Here is a 7664-nt window from a genome sequence, read left to right on the forward strand (position 1 = left end):
CTCACACAACTGTTTCAATATAGCCTGATCGTTGTTACTGTCAATTACATCACACGATGCAGTATCCTCATCTAATGACAAGTCAATAGATTCATTCTCATTGCCACCGTCCTTGTTTGATGATTCGCTCCCAACTGGAGGTGAATATAAGCTTGAACTGACCTTCCCGGCATTGGTTGTCAGTTTCTTGACGCCTTTCTGTGTAGCTGGAGCTCTTGCCTGTTTGGTTCCAGTTGAAGATGCCTGAGTGTCTTCGGTTTTTGTTTTCAAAGCTTTCTTCTTCGTTGGTTTCTCCATCTTCGTTTTCTTATCCTCAGGTTCCCCTTTCCCGGAACTAAAATATTCAATGTATTGTAGAAGTTCTGACAAGTCATATCTACCAATCCGAAGCAATTCAACCGACGTAATATTCAGCTTGCTCTTGTCTACAGGCTGAGCATGTTCAAGTAGGTACGACAACAGACGCAGTTTGTTACTTGATGTCCCAATGAAGCGGACCCTCCCGCCAGGAAAGATCGATTTCAGATTCTCGTTCAAGGCCCCCTCACACTGCCTCTCGAAATTCAGCTGGAGACACAACTCCATGAACTTTTGCAATTGCAAGACAACATGGAGGGGCCTGACCTGATTATTTCCAAAGCAGATCATCTTTGCACAATAATCAACAAAAGCTTCTCTGTAAAACTGATTATCTTGGAAGGCAAACTGGAATACATTTGAAAACCTCTGAAGAATCTCCCTTTTGCCAATTTTTTTGTTGTCTGCGAACAATTTTCTCGCGTTTCCGTTGGTCTGAGCGAAAAACACACCAACGCAAAGCTGCTCAAGAATCTCCAAGACAAAATAAACCCTTTCAACTTTAGGACTTGTCAGGGGAGTGAGCTCGGTATCCTGATATTTCGAATCTGGTTCAGTTCTACTTAGTTGCTTTCTCTTACAACAATGAACCCCTGTCCGTATCTCTACTTCTGGTACCTCAGAAGAAACTGTCTCAGTACTATGTTGCGTAGATTTTACCTGGGACTTAACCTGCAATGGACACAGGAGTCCAACTTCTTTTGCAACTTCTAAGGCGTGTTTTCCCTTCTCTGACCAACTTAAGAAGTCCTCGGTAGAGTAGTCCGCGTGATTTGGACAACTGTCAACCAGTCTTGAATAAGCCACTCTACCAAGCTTTGCCAGTACGTTCCGTTGGTCTTCCGTGAGCAGACAGAGTTGGTTTCCCTCAGTGACACCTACTTCCAGACCTTTCATCCTGTCAAACATGCACTTGACCAATCTGAAGAACACATTTGCCATGGTAACGTCAGGTTTGAATGCATCTCCTTTTGACCAGATTGACATCTGACAGAGAGCCGCCAAGACAGCTGGGAGACGTGAAATATCTGGTTGAAGAATGTCCTCTTCCAGATATCGATGAAGATTTCGTAGTTTCTTTCGTTTAGTTGTTTTTGATTCTTCTGTCTTCTCAAGATTTTTGTCAGTGGCAGTGTTATCCTTAGCTTCCTGAAGAGTTGCCTGTTCGATGTCTACCAGATGTTGTTCGATGTTTGTGTCCACAGTCGAACCTGATTTCGTTTCAGCTTCACTTTTGACAACTTTGTGCTCAGGTGTATATTCCTCTCTCCCTTGAGCAGCATCCAAAACTACATTGATGTATTCAATGGCATTTTTGAGCGTAAAACCGGTATTGGTGACATGGCGCATGTTGTGTTTTCGTGACACAATTTTTGCCACCTCTGCGTTTCTAGTGGTCAAAACTAACTGACAGCCAAGAACTTTATTATCCGTCATAACCTTCAAGACAGCGTCAATATCGTGCTGGTCATTACAGTCATCTACCAAAATTGTCAGGTTGCTTTTGTCTCGTGCGTAGTGTGCATTAATGGATTCCGCCGAAATGTTTGCGTCTTTTGGAAGCATGCATTGAACGACTGCTTCACCGATGGTTGCAGCTTTAATAAGCAACAAAGCTGGGACAAGAACAACTATCTGATCTGTACCCCATAGTGCACGTTCCCTTCCCATGGCCCAGTCGAATATCAATCTGTACAAAAACGTAGTCTTACCACAACCCCGTCTACCTTGTATTATAGCATGCTTACTGGCCAATTCTGGAATACCATCATCAAAGATACCAGACTCTGAGTCTAATCGATACTTTACAGTGTTACCTTCGTGGGAGACATTGACGAACATCTCCAAGGCTTTGTAGACTGTATCTATTGGTGCAGAGCGAGCATCGCCCCCGTCAACCCACGGTGTGATAGGAATTCTGCCTATTTTGCTGATCACAAACTTTTTGATCTTCTTGACAAGCGTCTTCAAATCCAACTCCGGGACGGATTCTGTCAAACAATTAAAGGAAAATGTTTACATTTCAATTGAGTGCTTTTTGGCCTGCAGGTTGCATTGATTTCTTTAATACAATCCTACAGTCTATTGTATTCCAAGCTGTTCTCGTATTTCGTCAAAGGTTCCATTTATACACATTTGAGGGTAGACAGGCTTTATATCACTTAGTAATCCAAACTTGAAGCAATTAATGCTTTCCCAATGCCCATGTTCTCTGGTCTGTGTATATCTAATCTGGTTAGCAATGTCGGAAAGTTCAATCCAGTCTGTACAGACTTTAAAAAAAGCGTATGGCACCCTCCTTGATAGGCTAACCATGAAACAAAAGAAACATAATCGTCGAAATAATTTTGCAGGGATGCCAAATACAACAGGCATTCAATGACATTTGCTGACTACCTTGCTTAAGCAGCCGTTTGTAGTGACCTTTCTCCTTGTCTTCTCTAGAATGGGAAGACCGTCGACGCCGCTTACAGATCAGGAAAATAACAATCCCAAGAAGAACAACGACGATTGAAGACACGGAAACGGCGATGGCGACGACATTTATTGTCTCAGGATCACCGTTTGAATCTAATGCATACAGATAATCAAATGAAAAAGGAATATATGAATTATGAAACAATGTATTTCGCAACGGAAGACAATTTGAATTTCGTCTATACCAAACCATGGCTTGAATCTACTCTCACAGACCTCTTTACACAATAATGTCCTTAACAGAAAATCAGAAGGATGGTTTGGCATCCCCACAAAGGATTTACTTTTAATGATCTTTTGACATGACACATCATTCCATTTTTCATCAAAGTTCTTTTTAGCAGATAATTTCTATCGATCTCCTCACATAAAAGTGCAGTCAATTGTTTTTTTTCAAAAGATAAAAGTTAGCCTACTATACTGTATTGATAGATACGTCAACGTATGATAATTATGATAAGACCAGCAACTGACTAACATGGTAGCAAGATGTAACGTCATGAAAGGCAAAAACTTACCTTTTAACAACACATCCACATGTGATCTGATCAGATCGCCATTCACAGGGAAGACATGACACCAGTATCTGACGTCATCATTCTGGGAGCAGTTGTTAAGGAGCAGAGTGCCTTCCATTGATATGCCGAGGCAGTCCTTTCCCATATCAGACATCTTTATGGGACCATCTGGTAGATTCAGTGTGCCGATCACAGTGGTAGACTCTGCATCATTGGCGCCAAAGGACCAGAACAAAGTTGCCTTCGTTGTCAAGGAGATGTCTGAGAGAGCTGGACATTGAAGAGAAAATCTAGTTTTAGGGTTAAAGGTCACGCTGTCACCTTCTGTAGCGATGCCGCCGTCCAATGGAATGCGATCCCCTATAGTAAGAAAGCACAATGAGAGAGAAAAAAATAGGTTGGAATGATGCCTGCATATGAAACCTTGCAGATATGACAGACAAAACGATAATTTTCCTGAAACTAGAAATCTGAAGTCTCAGCTAAAAGTTCAATCCCTGCACCTACCAATCACTCGGACTTCAACATCTATCTGGATTTCATCTCCCACAGCACATCGATACACTCCAGCATGGTCATCATCAACTGACTGAATCACCAAACCAAAGTCACTGGCGAGATCGAATTCAGGACTAGAATCGACGACACCAGTCGACAGGTTGTAACTGAGGACTTGTCGATCCGGGTTGCCGAACTTACTCCACTCCACCTCACAAGCTGTGTCGCCAGGTGTCCAGCTCAGGCAAGGGAGCATCTGCTGTGAGTCGATTCGGAGGTAGAAAGATCTTTCTGATGCCTTCAGTGCATCACTAGCTGCTTCCACATCATCCACTTCAAAGAAAGAGTGAAATGTAGAGCAACTGTTTCAAATCGGTAAAGAAAATTGAGTTCGGAAAATGTTTCTTGTTTTGTGTTATTTCTTATTATTTTTTTATGTTTGTTGCAAAATTAACCTCGTCAACGAAAAAAAGCACTACGTCTCTTATTCGATTAACATACCTTTGGCATTACCTGATATCTGGGCATCGATGTCACAATTTCTGAGAGTACCATCTGACTGAAACACGTGACACCACAATTTTTGCGTGTCTTGTACGTCATGCAAGGAGTTGACTGTAAGTGAAGCGTCGCTACCGATGCTGTAATCGGCGCCATGTCGGATCTGCAGGGTAGCACCATCAGAGAAACGTGCAACAATGATTTGTGTATCTGTAGTAACGCCCTCACCCGTTGACCAATACACTACGTCTGGTGTCTGTGACGCGCACTCACACGGTAGCGTCTGTCTGCGGCCTCGCTGGAAACTAGCACTGGAAGATGTTTCAATTGTGCCAGCTGGAAACGTGTCTCCTACAAGAGAGTTATACAAGCCACCGATATTTTCGAATTAGTAGTTAATTCATAAAGGCAATTCATCTGTTTCAACAATCAAAATTACTCAGAAGAAACGGGCTTTCATAAAGACAAAGAAACCTTCTTTCACTTTTTTGACAGTTTATATTTTATGGTTTATGATTATATATGTTATGATTGTATAAAGATTTTAAAATTGATTTCTTCATTTTCCCACAAAAAAGTAAGTGACGTTTAAAGTCACACTGTAACCCTTTACAAAACAAAGACAACAAGAACAGCAAAAGAACCGCGGGATTCCATTCGTATAGAATTGTGAACCTAAGTGTTTGCTTAGCACTATTAAGCATAGTGAATTGTTTGAGTTTGCCTTGGGCTATTGAATTGACGTTATCGTACCGATAACTCGAAGCAGAATCTCTTCAACTCTATAATAGTTAAGAAGTGGAAGTACTTGGCATAGGTAACTCCCCTCGTCCCTGTCCTCGACTCCTTCAATGACAAGGCCGTGATCGGACGACATGAAGTATCTGTCGTCGGCAGGTGTGTCTTTAATGATTCCATCTCGCAGGTCTCGGCTGATCAGACGAACCTTTGATGGGTCGTTTATGCCGGACCCTTTGTACCAAATGACGCCGTTTAATTGCTCGCCTTGAAGAAATGCCAGGCAAGAAACTCGATGCCGGATTCTCCTCTGTAAGTAGGCCTCGCTGCCTCTGAGTCCAAATGCATCTTCCGAATTCCAAGCTGGTTGAAACATTAAAATATAAAATGTGCTTAAATCGAAATAACGCATAAATTTGTGCTTACAGAAAAAAGATTATCAAAATATAAAACTTGGCAAGCCAGTAAGGCTTATACAGGACAAATTTGGTCTAATGGGTTCACGTCAGTCATGTGAGTCAATGTTTGGGGCCAAGGCGAGGCTAAAACAAGTCTAATTTACAAATGACAGTTAGCGAGTCAGTCTGTCTGGGACCAGCGGAAACATAATAATTGAAACGCTTTGATGATGCTGAATTATGATTGTTTTACCTGATCCTGATGGACAGATTCTCTCTGCTTTTGCATGCAATGCCAAGACAACCAGTAGTCCACTGACGACACAAAATTGCGTACGGGCTGAGCACTGCATAATACAAATACATACAGAGGTTTTGATGAGGATAAAAAGCACCGACGTGGTCGAGTCCTTCCCCAAGTCCATCATTGTCCAGTCCAGTAAATCACTAGTCAGTTCAGAAGTCAGGCCATAAGGAAAGGGCAAATTTGTTACAAGTCACTTGATTAGCTTGTGACTTGAGTGTTTACGCCTTTATGGATAGGACGTCATTAGAGTTCCAAAAAAAATTCGAATTACTTATAGGCATTCATCTTTGTAACAATCTCACTGACTGACTGACCGACTGACTGCCCGACTGGCTTCCCGACTGACCGACCGACTCACTAACGGACTCACCGGTCTTGCGACGAATCGTGATGGACTCGACTACAACACTGATTAAAACAAATCGAACATTAGTCAATTTGTTGGCATTAGTGTTGCAGTTAGGTACATGCCTGGCATACAATAACAATTGATTAACGAAGCATTTACAACATGAATATAATTATAATGCATGCATTCCAAACCGTAACAGCTCTACTAATTTTTTTATTTAGTTGTGGTTATTTATGTGTATTTATATGTTGTGAAAATTTGATTTTTTTTTTTTTTTTTTATTAATTGTAATAATTTACGTTCTCAAAACTCATGAATTGAAAGACTTATGGGCCAAGGAAAGCAACCATGAATGACGCCATGAAACTTCTCTAGTAAACGCCCCCGAAACTTCCCTTGTAAACACTGTCAATGTTACATCTTGCTTGCCCCTCAATTCACTAATAACTCACCATTCTGGATAGTATCTCTAGAAGAGTAGCCTGATTTCCGACTTAAGGCTTATAGGCTTTTTGAATCGCAATCGTTTATTTTTTTCAAATAAAATGAACGACTGTTTATACATTTTTAAATAACATGGATCAAATTATAACATGGACACATCTGGCCCACAGGCTCACAGTGCTATAGGGACTGTTCGGTCACGTGAAATTGTTATGCGTACGGTTATATTTTGGTTATGACTGGTGAAATGTAAAGTTTGGACTCAATGAAATACGGACTCGTTGGTTGATTGCGCATGCCTTGTAGGAAATAATAATGACACTGATGAGTAACGTGTGAGGGTTAGAGGCAATGTAAGGTAAAAAAGACCACATTTGAGAGGAGTCCACATTCCATATGACACCCGCGTGCTGTGATTTTCCAATTACTGATTAACTTGGCCTATTCATCAACCATGTTTGTACCGGTGTTAAAGTTCACAGTGCACAAAAAGCATACACCCAATGCAATCCGGTTAGACTTGTTCCCCGTTCCTCCCTAAATCAGATATTGAAATTAGGGACCACTAACGGGTAATGGAAACTAAAGAAGAATCAGGAAGAGTCGTTCCTGAAACTTGTTAATTGTCAAAATTCATTGAGTCGTTGTGCCTTAAGTATTCACTCGGACGAGGGCAATGATGTTTGCTGTGTCATGTTCCAATTATTAACGTGACAAATGGATTGACTTACAAAAATATAGGCCACTTGATGTCGTGCAGTTGACACAACAAGGTATGGAACGAAATCACATTGATATCGCGTAGTCGTTGTAAAAACTATAGACCAGTAACAACTAATAGCAACAAACTCTTGCATCAGACACACGGGCGCACACACGAGAATAACAAATCGCCAGGTACCGTTATTTTACCGTCAGTTGCATGTGTTACGCCCCAACTAGGCCATGGGCCAAACTTCAGCTGGGATGTATGTATGTCGCCGTCCCAATGTATGTGTCCAAGATGGGAATGGTCTAACATAAGCTGGGACTAGACTATATAGTGAAGGTGTGTAGTACCAGGACTGGGAAGA

This window comes from Patiria miniata, unplaced genomic scaffold (genome assembly GCF_015706575.1).
Source record: "Patiria miniata isolate m_02_andy unplaced genomic scaffold, ASM1570657v1 HiC_scaffold_1, whole genome shotgun sequence".
Taxonomy (NCBI): domain Eukaryota; kingdom Metazoa; phylum Echinodermata; class Asteroidea; order Valvatida; family Asterinidae; genus Patiria; species Patiria miniata.